The 23,228-nt window shown below is 36.2% G+C and overlaps 1 long non-coding RNA gene across 1 annotated transcript; it reads right to left on the reverse strand.

The window, feature by feature from the left end:
• Nucleotides 1-1,292: 1,292 nt before the first annotated feature.
• LOC127539398 (uncharacterized) lies at nucleotides 1,293-22,395 on the reverse strand. The gene is made up of 3 exons (XR_007947915.1): nucleotides 22,317-22,395; nucleotides 3,965-4,124; nucleotides 1,293-2,723 (listed from the first exon to the last, which is right to left on the reverse strand). It is a non-coding gene; the product is annotated as an uncharacterized LOC127539398 (long non-coding RNA).
• Nucleotides 22,396-23,228: the final 833 nt, after the last annotated feature.

Genomic DNA, 23,228 nt, shown 5'->3' on the forward strand with positions numbered 1-23,228 from the left:
CATATCTTTTTGCCTCTTTAATCCTATTTAGTTGAGTACAATTGTTTCTCTTCCTCTTTCCTCAATATTTCTTAGCTTCTTGAAAGTGTTGTGTGTCGCAGTAATCAAAACCATCCATCTATAGTCATATTTTTGAAATAGTCTAAATCACTATTGACTACAAAAATTAAACAACTCTGAGGTACTACCCGACACCTATCAGACTGTCTCATGTGACAGAAAAGGAAAATTACAAATATTGTTAGAGGAGATGTAGAAGAAGTTCATTATTGGTGGAGTTATGAATTAATTCAGTCATTCTGAAGAACAATTTGGTAAAAAGATTCAAATATGAAGTAACGCCAAGGCAGCAGTGTCCAGTCTTTATGATAGATAGATAGATAGATAGATAGATAGGAAGGCAGGTAGGTAGGTAGATAGGTAGGTAGATCAAAAGAAGCTCCTTGGGGGCAGAGGTTGTCTTTCAAAAAGAAAAAGGGAAACAGAACACAGTAAAAAGAGCTAAATGACACAGTGGATAAAGCATCAACCCTAAAGTCAGGAGGATCTGACTTAAAACCTAACTAGCTGTGTAACCCTAAGGCAACTTACTTAACCTCAATTGCCTCACCAAAAGAAAGAGGGGAAAGTTAAAAGGCAAAAAAGAAATTGGAAATTCAGCAGTACCAGAGTTCCAAGCACACAGACGAAGGTGGCTTACAGTCTATTATACAAGTCCTGCAATTTACCCCAATTGTTGCTTAATCAAAAATAACAATAGTGCTTGCACTCAGACACAGGGGCTTCTTTTGTCTCTCTTGGTCTCACTATTGAAAAGTTGTTGATGACTACTCCACTTTCACAAATTTGGAAGGGTGTGATAAAGAAGCAAGGACTCCCCATCCCAGTTCCTTTGCCTCTACACAACATCTAGAATATCTCTCTTTCTCTGAGGGATCCTCCATGGCTAGTTCCCCTTCTCTTGCCATAAAAAAAAAAAAAATAAAAAAATAAAATAAAAAGAAGGAAATTTGACCACTGTCAATTATAATCTGCTCTTGTCAGTCCAAGTCCAAGTTAACTCCTTGAGGATCAAAGAGAAAAATATTATATGAATTTCCAACCTGTTCATCTCCATCAAGTACATCTCCTTGTTATGTGATAGGGTGCTATTTTATTTTGTTTTATAATACAAAGATGAATTTTCTCTAATTTAAAATAATAATAGCTAATATCTATATGGCACTTTAAGGTACACAAAACAGTTTATGTTACCTCATTTTGAGTGAAGTAGGAACTATTATTATGCCCATTCTATTGATTTAAAAAAATGAATTTGACAGGTTGATTTGCCTAGGTTTAATGGCTTGTAAATGTCTAAGATTAAATTTGAATTTAGCTTTTCCTGATCCTCAAGTTCAAAACTCTATCCACTATGCCACTTGTGTCCTGAGCATGTCAGAACCGTCTAGAGAATACATAAAAGAATTTGGGAGATTGGAATCTTGAAAGAGGAAAGCATCAGAAATTAAATTTGAAATTGATTTATTTATACCAAGTCTAGGAAACATAAGAATTAAGAGGCCAGTGGTTCTTTTTAGCAAGCTGCTTTTTCTTTCCTTTTAAGTCTATAAATAGCTCTCAAGTAAGACATTGTCTTCTTTTTTCAGCCATTTCAGCTTAACTTGGTGACAGAGTCTCTGTCATGACAAGGGGTAAGAGGCAGGACCAATTTGCTATTTTGAGTATTCTGCAGTGAAAAAAGCACTAAATTGGGAATCTAGAAGAACTGGGTTTGAGTCTAGCTCATCAAATCATTCTTTGGTATGATCTTTAGCAAATTCTTTCTTTTATACAATAGAGTTAGAGAACAATGTCCTCGGAAATGTTATCATTGTTGTTTGCTGTTTAGGCATTTGATCATGTCAGACTCTTCTTGTCTCCATGGACCAGAGCACAACTGGTCCATCTATCTTTTATTATCTTCCAAACTCATATACATTGCTTCTATAACACTATCTCTCTATCTCATCTTCTACCATGATCTTTTTCCTTTGCCTTCAGTTTTTTCCAACTTAAAAGTCTTTTCAAGTGGGTCCTTTCATCTCAATATATGACCAAAGGATTTAAACATCAGCTTCAATATTTGTCCTTCCAATGGATAGTCTAATTAATTTCTTTCAACTATTAACTTATTTGATTTCCTTGCTTTCCAAGGAACTCTTAAAAGTCTTCTCCAGCTCCACAATTCAAAAAATCAGCTTTCTTTATAGTCCAGTTTTCACAGCTGCATATCACTGCTGATAAAACCACAATTTTGACTATATGGACCTTTGTCAGCAAGGAGATGTCTGCTTTTTAATTAGCTATCCAGATTTTTCATAGCTTTCCTTCTAAGGAACAAGTGTCTTTTAATTTAATGTCTGCAGTCACCATCTACAGCCCAAGAATATGAATTCTGATACTGTTCCATTTCTTTTCCCTCTATTTTTCCATGATCTTTTTTTTTGCCATTTTTGCCATGATCTTAAGTTCTTGGGTTTTTCTTTTCTTTTCTCTTCTTTTCTTTTAGGGGAGAAGGCTTATACTTCTTTCTTTCACCATAATCAAGAGGCTTCTTAACTCTTCTTCATTTTTTGCCTTCAGAGTGGTATTGTCTGCATAACTGAGATTGTTGATATTTCTTCTGGCAATCTTAACTCTGGCTTTTGATTCATCCAGTTTGGCATTTCACATGATGTAATCTGCACAAAAGTTAAATAATTAAGGTGACAACATTCAGCCCTTGTTGCACTCCTCTCTCAATCTTAAACCAACGAATTGTGCCATTTTTGGTTTTAACTTTTGCGTCTTGACCTGCATACAGTTTACTCAGATCATAGGCAAGATAATCTGCTACTCCCATCTCTTTAAGAACTTGCCACATTTTGTTGTGATCCACACAGTCAAAGGTTTTAGTGTAGTCAATGAAATAGAAACAGAATTTTTCTGGAGCTCCTTTCTCCAAAATTCAGCAAATGTTGGCAATTTGATCATATTAAGTCACATTGTCCTATAATGGTGCAAATTTTCTCTAGTTATATCTATGATCCCATTCATGTCAGAAAATCATGGATTTAGAACTAGGAGGGATATCAGAGGCCATCAAATTCAATAGTCTCATTTTATAAATGAGGAAACTGAAGCTCACAGAGATTATATGATTTGCCCACACAAATGATAAGAATCTAAGTTAAGATTTGGATACAGATCTGCCTAACTTTGCCCTCTCCATTGTGTTACCTAGTTTCTTTTTTTTTTTTTGTTCAGCCATCTTTTTTAATCTGTTATAACCCAACTCTTCCCTGCTCTTTTGATTTATTTTCAGCAATTGGTCATATTGATTTACAATCTATTTTCCAATATTCTATATAGCAATTTTTTATCAATGAGAGGAAACAGTTCTTTTTAGTGTAATCATCCTTACCAGAAGGGGCCAGACCACAGGCTTAACTCTATAATTAGTATCCTACAGCAACTGATAAGGGAACTCTTTTAATTACCCTCAATAAAGCTGCAAAAGAACTAACAATATTTTTAGAAAAAATACAAATACAAAATACAAAAATATTTTAAAGGGGGCTAATATCTTTATTTTTATCAAGAGGATCAAAAAGTTCATATTCTTCCAAATGTGAGGTATAACATATTTAGTTATATAATGATAGGGTAAGAAGGAGAAAGGAAATTCCCTCGAGATTATCCCCTTCAAAGAAAATATCTGTGATATTAGGGCTTCAGTGATGTTTTTTTACAAAACAGCACCTGAGTCCCCTTCAGTCCATCAAATGTTTACCTTATTTTGTATTTTTTTATTCAATTGTTTCTAATTTTTCATGACTGCATTTTGATTTTTCTTGGCAAAGGTACTACAGTGGTTCACCATTTCTTTTTCCAGCTCATTTTTTAGATGAGAAAACTGAGACAAATGAATTAATTGACTTACCCAGAATCACACAGCTAGTAAGCATCTGAGGCCAGATTTGAACTTAGAAAGATGGGCCTTCCTGACTCTAGATCACGTAGCTTCTCCACCTTAAGCATTACCATTCTTCAATATCAATGAAATTGCTCATAAATGTCTGCTTACTGATCCTTAATAAAGACTGAAATAAAGAAGCAATGTGATTTAGTAGAAGAAAACTTTGAATTCAGCATCAAAAGACAAGGTTAGAATCTCGTCTCTGACACTTACTAGTAATAAGTAAGTTATTTGTTTTTTCAGGACCTGGTTTCCTCACCTGTAAAATGAGGAGATTGGAATAAAATTATCTTTAAGATCCTTTCTAGATTTAGCATTTTATAATCCTGTAATAATTATTTAATTCACTGACAATTAACTATGCCAGACATAATATAAATCCCAGTCCAAGAATTCAAAAGAATCTTCATGGAGAGAAATCACTGATACATATGAAGCAATATAAGAAATAGAACAGTGTTGTATGTAGCAGCATTCATTATGTAACAATCTAATTGTATTATACAGATAATTACATAGTATGATAGAATATAATAACAGTGTCCAAAGCTGTCTTTAATGTCTGAAGGTATCATATCATCATCCAAAGTGCTCCTCAAAAGTCACACTTCCCTTGGCCAGCTGCCACATCTACCTCTGGCTAGATAGACTATTCTGGCTGGGTTCCATGACCACGATACTCTATGCACTGAGACCAGGTGGAAAATCAATTTATATATTAGTTCCTAAGTCATCACCATAGAAAGAAGGATGTGCTGGCATGTGGGGTCAGCTCCCATGTGTCAGCAAGGTGAGGAAACAGATGCTGAAGAGGAGATAAATGGAGCACAGAAAGCATGATCGTAATGCTGCTGTCTTGCCTGTTAATGGGACAATTTGTAGTTAATATCAGATTACATCACATCCTCCCTAACAAGCTTCTAGGGACCAGGAAGCTGCTTCTTTGCTTCAGTCCTTCCTAGCGAATAACCACAGATCTGATAATGTTTTCAAACTCCTACATGAAATGAGATGGCATTAAAAGCTGAACACAGAGATTTCATTCAAGTATTCATCAATAATTATTCAACACTATGCTAGGGAATGAAACAATAGTAGAAAGTTTATGACAGTATATAATATAAACAATAACAATAAATACTATAGAAGTCAAGAAAAGAGAGAAATCAGTATAGACTAAGAAAATAAGGAAAATAAGGTAGAAATGGTTTTTATGGAGAAAGTAGAAAATGAGCCGGGTCTTAGACAGATAGTTGAAGACCCCATTCTTAGAGCAGACCAGTTTCTTTAATTCACCAAAATGATAAATTAGGCTATTCTCATCATAGATGTCCTTCTTGGAGGCATCAGATAGCCTTAGCAGGAAGTATAAAAAAATTTTCCTAAGTTCAAATTAAACAGTTCTCACCACTAGGGCCCTGCCAATGCACCAGACATCATGGTAGCATTGATACAGCACTGACCATTAAATTAGAAAGATTTGGGTCCAAATCTCATCTCACCTCTGATACTCACTAGCTATGTGAGTCTAGGCAAATCTTTTAACTTCCTAATAACTCTATACTGTAATTAACTTATTGGTAAAAAGGAGCAGGGAGGGGTGAGACAAAAATGGTAAATTGAGTGATCTCTAAGGTTTCTTCCAGTCTTAATATATGGTAAATTCTCCACTGTGCCCTGACCTCTAAGAATCAGTGTATTCTATAAATTAAAAATAAGGTTGTGATTTTTAAGGTGACTTTGAAAATGAAAAGAAAGAAAAACTGTGCATCATCCTTTCTACTAACTAATCCAGGAGTATTTTTTTTTCTCCTAGACCCCTTTGGAGGCCTGATAAAAACTATGGAGTATTTCTCAAAATAATGTTTACAAATACATAAAATAAATGACATAAGATTACAAAGGAAACCAGTTATCTGAAATAGTTATCAAAATATTTTAAAGAGAAAAAATTTCATAAAGCTCAGGAAAAAAAAGAAAGGGGGAAAAAAATAGTGTCTGAACACTCAGCTCTAATGAGTCACCTTTTCTTCCTCTGCAACTAGTCATTCTCTGAGCCCAACAGTACATTAATGCAGCAATGTAGCATTGTATATACATTTTCAAGTATTTGTTCCACGTTTTCTACTGAGTTGATTATTCCAGCTACCTTGAAGTATGCAAGGCAAATACCATAGCATTGACATCCTAGACAAAGGACCAAGATTTGAAGAGAAGCAAATATCTACTATACCTGCCTATTTTACTAAATCTGCTTCATTTCCCGAGTCTCCCGAAGTTTCCAAAATATGAGTCTCTACAACTAAGGAACCCAGTGAAAGTTCTTGGATCAGGAATGCAATAATACAACAGGAATCACCATGGACCCCTGATTAGTCTCTGTATATCAGAAGGAAGCCACAAAGATGATATCAACCACCTTTCTCTGTTTCTTTAGCTCTTCTCCCCACTTCCTCTCACTCCCACTAATCACTCATGGTTGAATCTTAACATTCCAGTGACCCCTGCAGGTGAAATTTCAAAAAGACAAAACAATCTGTTCCAAGAACCAAAAAAATATTCATAAAAAAGAGTTTGATTCTTAATTATTTTCCACAGCTTACTGTGACTGGATGAACAGATGATTAATTCCTTTGATAATAGTTGTAATCACGACTTTAAACTTGATTAGCTCATTAGGCATGAGTAGATAGGTGAGCCCCATTGCTTTCATGAAACTCTTGTCTGCACAGCTGAGCAAGGGATGCTAGCCAATAACAGAACAACTTGAGGGAGCCTGGGAAATAGAGCTGATTTAGTTCAGCGGGCAGGAGATTCCATAGGAGAGCAATTCCCAGTATTCCCCCTTTGCCACCCCTCCTCCAAGAGTGTTTGGGTTGAACAATTTGTGGTTTATGAGTGCACCTCACTTTATGCAACAAGCTCATTTGGAAGTGTTATAAGTTGATTGCTTTAATCAATGAGACACAAAAATTCCCACTCACAAAAGGGAAGACAGGTGCTATATTGAGTGCTAGAGACTGAACAATCACAGAATGAACAGGGTTTTGTCTGTCTGAGAGACAGGAATATCTCTCCTGCTATTAATGATAACCATTCCAATGTTTTGCCATCCTTAACTAAGCTATTCTGCTATGTGTCACAACTGTACTAGAACATCCCCTCTGATTCCAATTGCTTGGATGCTGCTCTCCTAGTACTTTCCTTCTTCCCACCATTCTTAACAGGGGTCCAACCTGGACTCATTGGGAAATCAGCCACATTCTTTCCTATTGAGACTACATCCATTGTCAAATTGGTCTTTGTTCCATTATCACCATCCACTCACTGTCTTAAATATCTTCCTTATAAAAGAATTCCCAGTTGCCATTCTGTTGACCATTAATCATGTTGGGAGAGGGAGGAAGAGAAGCAAGAAAAGTAAGGGAAATGAAAAAATATATACTTCAATTCAAACTCAGAATTCGTTAGGTCTCTCTCTGGAGATGGATAGCATTTTTCATCATGAATCCTTTGGAACTGTTTTGGATCACTATATTGATCAGAGTGCCTAAGTTTTTCACAGTTGATAGCCATTGTAGCATTGCTGTTATTGTGTACATTATCCTTTTCCTTCTCACAATACTATAACTAGCTGTAGCTATAATTCAGGCCTATGTTTTTACCCTACTAGTTAGCCTGTACTTATGTGATAATTCTTAATCACATAATCATCCCCTGACTATATGATGAAACCTAATGACCCACCAAACTCATGCTTACCACATAGTAAAAATTTTAGAAATGAGACTTTTATCAAAGAAACACATTGCAAAAAATTCCCCCATTTCTTGTTTTTCTTATATTTCTGACTGCATTGGGTTTGTTTATGCTTCTTCACTACCCTCACATTATGTAGCTCAATTTAAAACCCTCTAGAGAAAAGAAGTTGAGATATGAGATTCACTATTTAGTATATGCATAGAATTTTAACTCAGTATCCAATTAAAGAATTTTTATTACCAGAAAGGGAATCATTAATTTATCATGATCCATAAGAATTAGTCAGATGACAGTGATGAATTCTATGAAGTAGAGGGAAGATTTTCTTCATGCAAGCTTGCACCAAACTTCCATTTACTTACCTGGCATACCACCTGAACATAAGGAAACTTCTTTTTGATAACAGAGCTTTCCGTGGGGATAGATAAGGAAACAGAGAAAAGAAAAGAAAGTAGGGAAGTCTGGCCCCTCAGAATGTGGCACCTGAAGAGAGAAATTTCCTCTGTCCTAATCCATGGATAGTGATAGCATTATATAAGGAATCAAAATTTCTAAAGAACAGCTTCACTATAGGAGTATTTATATTACCTACCATTAATCACATAGAACTCAGTTCTTAAGGCAAGTTTTATAGGTGGTCTCTAAAGTTTGGCTATAAAATTATCACTTCCTTTCAGAGAATAATTCTGAAACATTGATCAATTAATCAATAAGCATTTATTAGATGCCCACTATGTGTCAGGGGATATAATACAATGAAAGAAATAACCTCTATTCTCAAGGACCTTATATTCGATTAGAAGAGATAATAAGTACATATGTAAATATATACAGAATAAATATAAAAAAAGTATAGACTACGTGGTTAAGTTCAAGACAATTAGGAAGGGATAACACTACTAACTGGAAGTTATTTTTTTAATTAATATTAAACATAAACAATTTTTAAAAATAAATCCCTCACTAACTTAAGACAACTAAAATACTCCTTCAGAAAGCCTCCTTTGGTCTCCCCAGCTACTAAAGCCTCAAAGGTCTAATTACTCTACATTTTGTCCCCATCACCATCATCAATGTAACCTCCTTGGGAACAGGGATAGTTTTTGCCTTTATTTGTATTCTCAGATTTCTTAGCATGATTCCTCCTACATAGTAAGTACTTAATAAATTCTTCGTGACTATTTGCCTGCCTACCTGCTTACCTGCCTGGCTGGCTGATTGACTAGAACAAAAATCATAAGCCAAAAGCTATTTTCTCTTATATCTTTCTGGCAAGTATAGGGAACCCAGGGCCAATGAGCCTATCAGAAATTCCCTAAAATGAATTTATGCAAGGAGTAAGAAATTAGACAAAAAAACTTTTAAAGTCCCTCCCAACTCTAAGGCAAAGCCCAGCACCAAGGGTAGCCACTTATAGCACCTTGGATATGTGATTTAGACTCTCTGTAGCTCAGTTTCCTCATCTGTCAAATGAAGTGTTTGGATTCAGTGACTTCTGTGGCCCCTTCCCAATTTAAATCTAGGGTTCTATTATGCTAATCTCTCATAGTAAAATTTCACCAATCATACCAAGACAATGGGAAAAATATTTGGGGAAGGGAAATGAAGTCTGCCATCAGATGGTCTCTCAGACCATCAAGTGACAAACAAATAGGTGATCCACTCTTTACATAGACGAGGCAATTCAAGATACTGGACTGAACCTGAAATTATAGTTGGAGGAATTGAATTGAAATACAAGATCTGCAATTAGCAATTAGTAACTTTGAGAAAGTTAGTGAACTTTTATAGTTTCCTTGTCTATAAAATGGGCTAGACAAAATGACTTCCCTGCCCTTCTATCAGCATTAAATGCATGATCCTTTGGACTCTTTCCAACTCTAAATTTATGACACTTTGATAAGTAGACCCATTTACAAGTTCCCATGGCAATGCTTAAGATTTATCCCCAAGAACATGAATACAAATTCCAAAACATCCTGGTTAAAATATTTTCAACAAATAAAATAACTAGATTTAAATGATAAGAACAAGCAGCTAGATGGCTCAGTGGATAAAGTACTGATATAAAATCAAGAAGACCTGAATTCAAATCCAGCATCAGATATTTCCTAGCTCTGTGACCTTAAGCAAGTACTTTCATCTCTTAATCCAATGGAGAAGGAAATGGCAAATCACTCTGGTATCTTTGCCATGAAAGCCCCATGGACAATATGGTTCACAGCATCATAGAGTCCGCCATATGCTTCACAGGGTCATGAAGAAACTGACACAATTTAATAACAATACTGATGATAAAAGTTTCCTTTCCAAAGCTGCACATGCTTCAGGTAAGCCCTTGCAAGTGACCTGGGAATATGATGTGCTAGGGTTAGAGTGACCTAAGTTCCTCTGAAGCCTGGAAAAAGTGAATTAGCAACTCTAGCCTCTGGCAGTCAGACAGCTCTGCATGGGTCCAATTTTCTCTTGGTAAACTTTGGTCTACTCCAAGAAAGGAAAAATCTCAAAACATTTGAGAAGGAAAAATGACAGAATGAGCTAAGAAGGCAGCTTCTCCACCAGGGCCATAATCAGAGATAATTCAGAGAGAGAAAGAGAGGATAGAACCGCTATAATTCCTCCCCAAAACTCTTGCTTATTCACTTGATTTTTATAGGGCCTTTGTGATAAATGACCTACAGAAGCTGTTTCTGGTCAGAGAAGGCAGAATATTTATCACCCCAGAGAAGAGAGGAGACACTTTTCTATAACTTCCCTTCCTCCTTTTCTTCTCTATTTAAGTATTTTCCCAGCCCACTTAGCCTTTGCCAGAGCATCTCTGCTGCCAAATGTTCTGTTATCTGTTCTTTGGTCAATTTAATTTAGTGGGGTTTTTTTTTTCTTTTTTTCTTCCTTGTTCACTCTGGTAAGGCTTTGAGAATAGTAAATCTGGTCTTTTTATAATACTACATGAATCTCTAAGATTCTGTTTTCTCTCCTTGGGATAATAAAATTTGAAATGGTATATTAATGAATCAATCCTGCCATCTAAGAACTGCTGGTCTCAGAAGAGATTGTCTCTGTGATGCTGTCTGAGGGGACACTAGCACACTCTTATCCAGTCCTAAATATATTTCCTCCCACTGATGTTCATGGTACCCAAAATTCAACCACTAAAGATGCAAATTTGGGTATCTTGAAGACTTTTAAGTTTTCAGATTTTTCCTGTTAAAATTAAATACTCTGAAAAAGGCAACAACTTAGACAAAATTATTATTTAATAATAAATGGGATTGATTGACCACCAACTGAAAGCAAGGTTTTAAAGGACAGGACAGGAAATGAAAATTCAGGAGTAAGGTTCAGGATATTATAAGATTTAAAGCTAGGAAGGACCTCTGAGATAATCCAATTAAGCCCCTCATGTTACAGATGATAAAACTGAGGCCCTCCAGAATTAGATTTGCCCTAGATCCAATGGTCATAATAACTACAAAAGCTGGGATTCAAATTTCAGTCCCTGTATGACAAATTCTTGTACTCAATCATTAAGATTGGGCAGAGAGAAAGAAAAAAAAAAGCAGGAGAGAAGCACAAAAGACAAACATAGTTTTTATCACAATTTTATTTGTCTGACAGATGCATTCTGGTCCTGTAATTTACTTCATTGTCCCAGGTTCAACCCATTATCACCCCACAAAGAGGAAGTTTGCATCCAGATATGTATGTGTCTGAGATAAACATTATTTGATTTACTTCTTATAGGCGCTATCTGAGATCCCTGAAATCTGTCCAGATATCTTTGTAGATCACAACTTAAGAATCCTTGGTGTAGAGTGTATGAAGGGGAATCATGAATAGTCAGTTTGAAAAAAAATTGGAGATGGATTATCAGATTATGAAGAACCTTAAATACCAAACAGTGGAATTTATAGTGTCCTAAGATCAATACAAAACTACCTAAGCTTCCTAAGCAAAGGTAAAGATCTACATTTTATCTCAAACCTGCATTTTAGGAATATTATTTGGCAATTGTGTGGGAGATATATTGGGAAAAGAAAAGACAAGAAGCAGAGGGACCTAAAAAAGAGTTGAAAACAATAGTCTGAGAGAAAGATGAGGAAAGCCTGATCTAGAATAGTTGTATTCTGAGTAGAGATAAAAAGACACATGCAAGAAAAGTTGAGGAAAGGACTTGGCATGCCAAAATCATATCTTGTTCTGGTTGCCACCCCCCCCCCAACCAACATTCCTAAACAATAAGTTTTAGCAATAAACTAGATTTAAAAAGGAAACCAGGAAATCATGTATAAACCATTCCAAAGATCAAAGGAGCTTAATTTACAAACTACATCATCTTTTAACTAAAATGTACACCCTGGTAATATGTGCTAAATCCAGAGAAATCATCTAGACAGTGCTTATCAAGATTTCTGATCTTATGATAGATAAATTCCAAACAAAATGCAGATCTCCACAGCTCCAGACAAGCAGAGCATCAATAAGGAGCTGATGACTTTGAAACAAAACTTTGAAGTTTTACTAAACGCTTTGAGATGATTTGGATATGTTAATGAACTCAGCCTAAGATGGCACAGATATGAGTTGGTCTATTTTCCCCAAAGCGCTATAAAAACGAGACCTCAAACTCTTCCCCCTCACACATCTCCCCTAGTACTCTTCCATCTCCACTGGATTCACATTGCCTAATATTGCCAACTCTTAACATATAGTTAATGAGCCTCTCCCCCTATCCATCCTCTTCTCCATGCTGCCTTCCCTCATCATCCCATTCCTCCATTCTCCAAGCAACACTGTCGGCTTCTGTATTCTTCCCCACTTTTTGTTGCTTATGAATCCAAATGATTCTTGAGGGGAAAGTGAGGCACTTAAATCTCTCCACAATTTAAATCATGATCCTTTAAGAGAATGAAGGACAAACAACAATTTCTACTATATTAAAGTGCATTTGTTGCCAGGTTTCCCACTGCTATTCTGATCTTTCCTAGTGAGCACCCAAAGAACCTATCAGATATGCCTGTCCCCATTTCATAATTTAATTATCAATTCACTTGGCAACTGACTACTTATAGGAAAGGGAAGGAATGAGTATTTATTAAGTACCTCCAATGGGCCAAGAATTTGTCTAAGAGCTTTCCAAGAATTATCTCATTTGATAAGGGAGGGGAAGGGGGAAGATGTAAAAGAGAGTGAAAAATTGAATACGACTCCTAGGCTGTGAGCCTGGGTAACTAGAAGTATGGTGATGACCTTGAAAGAAAAAGATATGAATGTTGAATCCACAGAACTGTTAAGTTCACCAAGATAGTGAATGAAAGAGAAAAAAGACCAAGCAGGATAGGACCCTAGGAAACAAACACATAGGAAGCAGGTCATGGATGATAAACCTGCAAAGCATGCTAATAAAGCACTCTCCAGCAGATCAGAAGAGAACCATAATAGAACACTCTTTGGAAAACTCAATGAGTCCAGAGCTTAGAATTGAAAAAAAGGTTTTTTAAAAATTAGATTTAGCAAATATAAAGGTTATTGGTGACCTTGGAAAGTATGGTTTCAAATGACTGGTGGGGTTGGAAATCCAGTTGCAAGAGGTGTGAAGGAAATGCAAACAGGAAATTCTTTACTCCCCTCCTTTCCCCCAGAAATTTGACTATAAAAAGGAAAAGAAGTATAGAATATCAGTTTGAGAGAATAATACAGTCAAGAGAAGGTTGTGTGTGTGTGTGTGTGTGTGTGTGTGTGTGTGTGTGTGTGTGTGTGTAGATGTCTGGGAATGTTTGCAGTCAACAGGGAAAGAGCCAATAGATGAAGAAGGATTGAAATTTAGGAAGAAATAGAATGATTGAAGGGGCAAACTCTTGGGCAGACTGGAAGAGCGGATCAAGGAAACAAAAAGAGAAGTTGGTATTGGCAAGGGAAAGAATGAGCTTATCCTTTGCTGGGTAAAGGTAAAAAAAAATGAGGTGGTACTGAAGTATAAAACTGGGATGAAAGAGATGTGACAAGAAACTTGAGGATTGTTTTTTGTAAAGTGTGATGAGGTACTCTGTTAAGAGGAAGAAAGGAAGTGTTGATTTGGGTAATGAAAAGAGAAGGTAAAAGGAAGGAGGGAAGAGAAAAGGAAAGGAGAAGAGAGGGGTGAAGAGGAGAAGGGAGGAAACAGGAACAGACATCAGAGTAGGGGAGAACAGTGGAGAGAAGTGGATGGGAGAGGAGAGGACAGGAGAGAACAGGAGAGGAGAAATTGGAAATATTTAACCAAATAAAAATATAATCAAACATAATATTTATATGTGCTTTTCTTAGTTAATACACAAGAATACTGTGTAAGGTTTACTTTCCCCTGTTTCTATTTGGCTATACCATTAGTCTAGTCTAAGCCCATATTTTACAAATGATGAAACTCAGGATTTAAGAAATGGATTGGTTTGCCTGTGATCACTCAGCTAGTTAGTGGGTCAGGAATGACAGGAGACAAAGTTGGGGGAGGCTAAAATGTAGATATAGATAACCCACCATTCACTTCATTCACTACTTTATCCTTTGCCCCAAATTCACTACATCAGGACCAAGTTCTCTTCTCAGGGAGCGCTTTCTTTCTGAGTGTTCCCTTATCTGCAAAAATCTTGAAGTTCTCAGTCAATGCTCCCCTGTCCCTGAAATCTACTGTAAGTGAAAAATCAGGCTAATGAGGAGAAGGGTATGGGTTGCAAATCTTCCCCAACGTCCCTCTAGATCATTGGAATGCTAAAGCCCAGGGCAGACAGGAGATCTTGGCAAAGCTTCATCACAGTGGGGCTATGCTGGAGTGGGCTACTGAAGGGAGTATGAAAGAAACAGATTTACAAATGAAATTTTCCATCAAGGTAATAGTTGTCTTGTTCCAAATTGAATAATTATCATCAATCAATAAGCCCAGGGCTGTGCAATCCTCTCTCTGGTGGGTTTCTCTCAGGAGCTCCACAGAATTTACTGAACCTTGACAGATTACCCAGAGACCTCAAAATCTCAGGATCCATTCATTCTGGTGCCTGTTGGAATCTGCTCCCCGTGTATGTTGGGGAGAGAAGAGAGGGAGATAAAAAATTATGTTGGAGGGTAGAAAAGAAGCATAATATTATTTCCCAATATTGTTTTCACACAATTGAAAAAACCACTTTTCTCTTCTCCCCTTCCCTCCCAAATTCAACCCCAGTACCACCCCCACCTTTCCAAATGGGTCCAGGGATGTGTCAACCAACAGTAGAGGGAGAAATTATGACTAATTCTGGTCCCTCTATTTCTAGCAGCAATCCATTTTTCAAACTTGGATGCATTGTGAGTAAAGCCACCTGGAAGAATAAAACAAAAACCTGATTGCAATTTAGATTATATCTAACAAATTATTTCTTTTAATGCTTCCTCATCCTCCTCTTGACTATCTTTAAAAAAACAGGTATTTCCCAAGGATTTGTTCTAGGTCTTCTCCCTGATTTTTTCCCATGGCTTCAATTATCAGCTCTATACAGATGACTCATATCTATCTACCTCTATTAATCAATCAACAAATATGTGTACATATGCATATGTATACATATATGTATATATATATATATATATATATCCTCATTTTTAATAGTCTATAACTTGATTCCTCATCCTCACCCAAAATTGTAATACTTTATGTGTGTGTGTGTGTGTGTGTGTGTGTGTGTATTTCCACATGCCTCTTGAATTTCTCCACATAAATTTCCTCAAGACCTCAAAATAGGTATATACTATAAATAGCCAGGATCTGTAGACTAAGAATTTACCCTCTGGCTCTAGCACTACCTACCTGAGTGACCTTGGACAAATTTATTTGATCTCTTTAGGCTTCAGTTTCCTAACATGTAAATCAAGAGAATTAACTTCCAATCTATGATTTTATGATATCTAATAAAACTATTCCTATCAAGTCTCTTGTTCTGTTAATGGCACCCATCTTGCTGGTCTCCTAGGGCTATAAACTTGGAGTCTCCTGAACAAATGAATGAATAGTACTTATTAGATGTATTCTAAGTAGTCAAGTACTAGAGACAAAAATTCAAAAGTGGGATTTTTCTCTGCCTTCAAAAAGATTATATTCTAATAGGGAGACATAATACATAGAAGGGAGTACTGACTAGGAAAAGGTGCTCTGGTCTAAGGAGTCACAGGGATGGGAAGGAAGGAAGAAAGGAAGGAAGGAAGGAAGGAAGGAAGGAAGGAAGGAAGGAAGGAAGGAAGGAAGGAAGGAAGGAAGGAAGGAAGAAAGAAAATGATTTATCATTTAAGTGGTCAATGATTCTTCAAAAGTTTGTGATCCATGTATATACTAGGTAATTCTATTATCCATATTAATGAGTAGACAAAAGAAGAGGAATAAATATATAATATTCCAGCCATTGTGCTAAGCATTTTATAATTATCCCATTTTGATCTTCATAAGAACCCTGGAAGTTAGGTGCTATTATGATCCACATTATAGTTGAGGAAACTGAGGTAGATTAAATGACTTGCCCAGGATTCCATAGCTAATAAGTGCCTGCGACCAGATTTGAAATCAGATTTTCCTGACTCCAGGTCCAGTGTTCTAACCACTGAACCTCTTAGATGTCCATAAGGATACATTTTTGTCTTTGTATTTCTGATGCCTTGCATATAGTAGATTTAATAAGTATTTGCTGAATTAGCATTTCATTAAATCTGGAATTAGAAAATTTTGTGCTTCAACACTTTCATTTTACAGATGAGAGTACTGAGATCCAGATAAGAAAATTGAGTTCCTTTACTAGTTAGTGGCAGGAAAAAAATGTATCACTCTTCCTTCTGCCATCAGTCTTTTCTACAATGAATGAAAAATCAAAGAAACAAAGTTTCTGGGTAACTATTAATCAATTTATTAATTAGACTAGCTAATAATCAAATTGATGATCAGTTCCACCAGCTGAAAATGTGGCTTTATCATGTGACTCGGACACCTTTAACAATCTATGCAGAGGAATCCATCTCCACCCAGACCATTCTGATTGATTTTCTCTTTCAAAAGAGCTGGGTGCAAGGGCTTGATTATATTAGATTCTGTTTATCTTCTAAACAGAAGCAAGTTCTCCTAGTTGGGCAGGGTCCTGCCCAAGATTGAGAAGTAAGTTCCCCATCTGTCATCCCCCCCATCTGACAAACACATCTGTCAGCCATGTCCCTCAGAGACTGGCTAACTGAAAGAGACCAGTCCTTGAATGAGGAAATAAAATGTCTGGATCATAATTAATAACAGGGTATTAATAGAAAATAATTTCTATCACTTCTCTCTTTAGTCCTTCAGTTGCCAAAATAAAATGATCATGTCATTCCCCTGCCTAAGAAGCTTCAATGATTCCTTATTACCTTTAAGATAAAATGCAAACTCCTTAGCTTGACATGTAAGTCCTAAAATCCAGTATCAATTTCCTTTTCTTATTTATTACACATTTTTTCTCATTAATCCATTCTATATTCCAGTTATCCTAGATAACTAGCATTTACTGATGATGATGATATGCCATCTCCCACTTGCCCACTTCATAGAAGCCATTCCACCTAGAATACACTGCTTCCTCATCTCTGCCTTTTTAAAATTCTTATCTCTTCAGCTCAGTTTTGGCATAACTTTCCTGGAAATGTTTCCTGATCCTCTCCACCAATCTTCCTCCTGGACTTATTGATGTTCTTTCTTTTCTCTAGTATTCCCAGAATTCATTGTCTGATCCCTCCTTTGTCTCCTTTACTCCCTTCCTCAATTGTCCTTATGTTTGTTTTAAATCCTCTCCAGAGAATGTAAGCTCTTAGAAAGCAGTTACCATCACATTTTTGACGTTGTCTTCCCGGGACCTAATGTCTAGGAATTCTCAAGGTGACCATTAGTACAGAGATGATTGGGATCATTCCAGTTTTATAGAAACAAGGTCAAAAAATAGGAAATCAGACCTATAAAGAGCCTTTGGAATTTTGTCAGTCGGCTTTCATAAATTTAGATAAGAGCGCACTTATGTGTGCTTCCTGATTTTAAGATTATCCTTCTATTAAAATTAAAGATCATAAAACCAAGAGATTAGACTTCTGCCCTGTACAACCAAGTTTGATGACTTCCCTATTGGTCATAATGAGCTGTTTTTGATTAGAAACTTTTTGAAGGCCTCATTTTTAGAAATATGTAGAGAAATACATGTAAATTTGATTTATAAGAATTTTTAAGAATTTATAAGAATTCAAGCCATTCTTCAATTGATAAATGGTCAAAGGATATGAACAGATAATTTTCATATGAAGAAATTAAAACCATTTCTTGTCATATGAAAAGTATTCGAAATGACTATTGATTGGAGAAATACAAATTAAGACAACTCTTAATTAAGACAATTACCACTACACACCTCTCAGATTGGTAAGATGAGAGGAAAAGATGATGACAAATATGGAAGGAGATGCGGGACAACTAGGACACTAATACATTGTTGGTAGAGTTTTGTGAACTGATTCAATCTTTCTGGAGAGCAATTTGGAACTATATCCAAAGGGCTATCAAACTGTGCATACCCTTTGATTCAGCTGTGTTTCTACTGGGCTTGTATCCCAAAGAAATCATAAAGGAGGGAAAAGGACCCACTTGTGCAAAAATATGCGTGGCAATCCTTTTTGTAGTGTCCAGAAACAAAACTGAGAGGATGCTCATCAGTTGTGTAATGGCTGTATAAGTTATGATAAATTAATCTTATGTAATATTATTGTTCTATAAGAAACGACCAGCAGGATGATTTCAGAAAGGCCTGGAGAGACTTACATGAACATGCTAAGTGAAATGAGTAGAACCAAGAGATCATTATAAACGGCAAAAGCAAGATTATGTTGATGGACATGGCTTGCTTGTATTTTGTTTTCTTTCTCATTTTTTTTCCTTTTTGATCTGATTTTTGTGTAGCATGATATTTGTGGAACTATGTATAGAAAAATGGCACATGATTAACATATATTGGATTAACATATATTGCCTTCTAGGGAAAGGGGTAAAGGGAAGGGAGGGAAAAAATTTGGAACACAAGGTTTACAAGGGTGAATGTTGAAAATTATCCATGTATATATTTTGAAAATAAAAAGCTTTTTAAAAAAATACATGGAAGAGATCAAAAAGAAGTTTTATAGGGGACAGAGACAAGTAGGGCAGAATTATTACTTTATCTAATATACACTTGAAAAAACTATGAAGTTATAGAACTTCACAGTTTCATTTACAAACTTCTTTTCTGTTCTTTATATAATAAAATATGTTTGTGGATGTTTAAATTTGTAATAAAAAAATTCTTTTTTTATTGAAAAAAATTCTTTTTGATCTATGAGACTCTAGCTCATTTTTTAGAAACTGATGTCAATGAGACATATACCACTGGTTTATCTACTTATTGATTGATTGAATAACCTTATAATTCATAAAAATAGACAACATTAAGCCAGGCCAGCCAACTTAAAACTATGTATTATTGGTCACAAGACATACCAGATTGGAGAGTGTGAATGGTTCCATGCAAACCCATCACAACTACTGAAAGTTATAACTCAAAGAATATATCCTATTAAAGGTAAGTCAGGAACAATCTCTGTTTTTGTTGTTGTTGTTGTTGTTGTTGTTGTTGTTGTTGTTGTTGTTGCTTGTTTGTTAGTTTGTTTTTGCTGAGGCAATTGGGATTAAGTGACTTGCCCAGGATCACACAGCTGGGAAGTGGTAAGTGTCTGCGACCAAATTTGAACTCAGGTCCTCCTGAATTCAGGGCTGGTGTTCTATCCACTGCATCACCTAACTGCTCACCAAGGCTATATGTTTTATGATCACTCATTTATTTATTTTTAAATTAATCAAAGGATTTATTTGTTTGTTTCTTCTAGCCCAGCTACTTCCAAAGATAAACCTTTTATTTCCTCTTTAGAGAATTGGATTGTTATTTTTTTTCCTTTAATTTTTTTTATTTTGATAATAGCTTTATATTTTCAACATACATGCAAATATAGTTTTCATCATTCACTCTTGCAAAATCTTGAGTTCCTTCCTTCCTGCCTCCGCTCTCCCCCCAATGCTCTCCTAGGTAGCAAGCAATCCTTGCTTTAATCTATAGGTTAAAGACGAGCACTTCTTCTAAAGATATTTCCACATTTACCATGCTGCACAAGAAAAAAAAAAAAAAGATCAAAAAAGGAAAAAGATGAGAAAGAAAAGAAAAGCAAGCAAAAAACAACAAAAAAGGTGAAAATACTATGTTGTGATTCACATTCAGTCCACATAGTCCCTCTCTCTGAATGCATATGGTTCTCTCCATCACATATCTATTGGAATTGACCTGAATCACCTCATTGTCAAAAAGAGCCAAGTTGATCACAGTTGATCATTACATAATTTTCTTGTTACTGTATACAATGTTTTCTTGGTTCACTTCACTTAGCATATGAGCATTCATTTACCAATTTTTGGAGTATTTTCCAGTAATAAAAGTCATCTATTTTCTAACACTTAACAACCCACATATCTATTATCCTTAAAGAAAACCTGCCACAAATAAATTGTCCTAATCCTTGGTACTGTTACATACAAAACAATAAGGATCATTCATTCTCCTTTCATTCTGAAGAACTTAAAATTGAGAACACGTAGAAATACATAGTAATCAATTGGACTCGAGGAGTTTTAACTTGGGGTACTTTATTTCTTCATCAACATCTCTTAACTGTGGGGTTTTTATTACTACAGCACAAAAATTTACTGTCTTAAGAGTCCAGTCATAGTGCCAATGAAAATCTTACAATTATCAAAGGTCCCCAAATCATGTTCATAATAGCAAAGTTGATCATCAAGAAACAAAAAGAAACTAGTTAAAGTTGGAGAGAGGGCAGAACAGGAGGGAATCCCTTGACATTGTTCCATCTGGCATATGAAAAAGATCTCCTGGGAGAGATATAAAGCTGAAGCATTAAAATAGTATCTGTTTCTGGAAATCCATCATCACTTCCAGACAGCTTCCAGAACTAAGCTCAGCACATCCCACCCATCCCAGTGTCACAGCTGAAGAACAGGATTCAAACTACAGAAGTGGTTTGGATGCTAAAGACATAAATCCCTGAAGGAAATAGAGTCTGTCTTCCATCTGGTAATTCCTCCTCCCTCTTCAGGTTGCTGCTGGCATCTGAACTGCATCTCTTACAAATGGAACTTTAGTTAACTTCAACTCCAAGTATGGAATATTCATGCAAAGCCAAAAAATATCTTCATAAATGTGTATAACTATATTTTATATGTGTAAGTATACATATATAATAGAATCACCGATTTAGAACTGGAAGGGAAAATCACCTAGTCCTATTATGTGTCATGTATGACTGACTGTATGTAACAGAACCAAACTTCTATCACCCCAATATGGATTAGATGAAATTTTTCCTAAAAAGAAATAAATCTTAGATTTGATTGGCTGATAAAGAGGCAGGGAGACAGGACTCAATCTCTAACTCCCTTGCTGCAGCAGAAGGTGGCATCTGGTTCTGTTGATGTGTTTTCCTGGGTCAACTGGGGGCATAATAAATCACATCCATAGATCTGTTCTCTTCAGACTTTATGGATGCAGAAGATGTTATGAGTCACTATGCTCTTTGCTGCTGAGCTCACCTCTTTCTATATGAAGACAAGAGAAGCCATGTTTACTGGAGCTAAGTGCCACTGGAGCTTTCCTGCATGTCCTTGTTGTGTTAGGACTGAATAAATATCTCTTTGTTAATGATTCAATGACCTACAAGTCCTTCATTTCATTGTAACATTAAATCTGAACTAACACACAACTGAAATCAGTCTCACTCTAATTAATACTAGATGCACTATAGAAGAATCTCACAAGCCCCTTTTCTGCCTTATATCTCCCTAACAGAGTATGAACTCTTTGATCAGGGGTGGGTTTGACTTTTCCTCTTTTTTGGATGCCTTGATATAGCCCAATGTTCTAACATTAACATCACATTGATGATGATACTGTTCAATGTGGTGAAAAACAAGGAAGACCTAGATTCAAATACCACCTGAGGGGCAGTTAGTTGGTACAAAGGATAAAGCATTGGCCCTGGAATCAAAAAAGAAGGAAGGAAGGAAGGAAGGAAGGAAGGAAAGAAGGAAGGAAGGAAGGAAGGAAGGAAGGAAGGAAGGAAGGAAGGAAGGAAGGAAGGAAGGAAGGAAGGAAGGAAGGAAGGAAGGAAGGAAGGAAATACCACCTGAGATATTTACTAGCTAAGTCACTTGACCTTTCTCCTACTCAATTTCCTTATCTGTAACAGGAGAGAGTTGGATTTGATAGCCTCTGAAGTTCCCTTCTGGACGTTTTAAGGCCATGGAGAGTCAGCAGCTATCAAGATCAATGAATTGATATCAAAGCCCTGGTCACAGGAAAACTGCTGACTCTCCACTCAAAGAATCTGGTTTCAAATCTCACCACTGATATGTGCTCCTTGTTTGATCTTTGCCCAGTCATTTGTCCTCTTTGAATCTCACCTTTTCATCTTCAAAATGAGGAGGTTGGACTACGTAATAGTCTTCTTCCATCTATATATCTATGATCCTTTAAGCTTCCTGCTGAAGAGAGAGGAGAAAAAGCAATTCAGATTTTGATGTTCCCAAGGGAAACCCCATGTGAGGGCAAAATGAGTCAACACTTAGGACCTAAAAATAGAGTTGAGAAGGACCTCAGAAGTGATCAATTACAATCACTTCATTTTATAGATGAGGAAACTGGGTACTAGGAAAGGTAAGTGATTTGGTATTATCAGCTTACAAACCAATTTGAGCAGATAAATCTATATCTAAAAAAATGAATTGAGAGTTGATTGTCCCTGTGTCTTATCTGAACATAAGGTGCCTTAGTCTATTATTGTCATTCCTGCCTGTCAGAATGAAATCATTCACTTGAATTCCAAAAGTAGGTGTGAATTGCACAGCCTCATATTCCTTAGCAGAGACAAGCATCACTCAATATGCCATATAGCTTACCCAAACAAACATCTTGCAATAATGTCATTTATGCATGATAAAGAAGTCCTGGCTCAGGATCTCAACCTCCATTTCTGAAAAACATATTGAGCATCTTAAATACAAAGGCTAATCAAAATATAGTTACCAATATGCTGTCATCCACCAGAGAATCTCAAGTATCCAGGAGCTAAAGGCAGTAGGAGGAATAAAATCAAAGGGTCCCAAATCTAAATAGACACACTAGAGATCTCAAACTTTGGGACCACAAAGGTACCAAAGGACCTGAACTTTGAGAGACTCAGATTGGAAATCAAGCATTTGAGACATGTTCAGGTTACTTCTGGATTGTCCTTATCACTTGAAATCTTGGGATGCGCCTACAGGACTGGCATTGAGAATGAGTTCAGTCCAGCTAAGCCATAGCTATGATATGAC

The sequence above is a fragment of the Antechinus flavipes genome, chromosome 1 (genome assembly GCF_016432865.1).
Source record: "Antechinus flavipes isolate AdamAnt ecotype Samford, QLD, Australia chromosome 1, AdamAnt_v2, whole genome shotgun sequence".
NCBI classification, from domain to species: domain Eukaryota; kingdom Metazoa; phylum Chordata; class Mammalia; order Dasyuromorphia; family Dasyuridae; genus Antechinus; species Antechinus flavipes.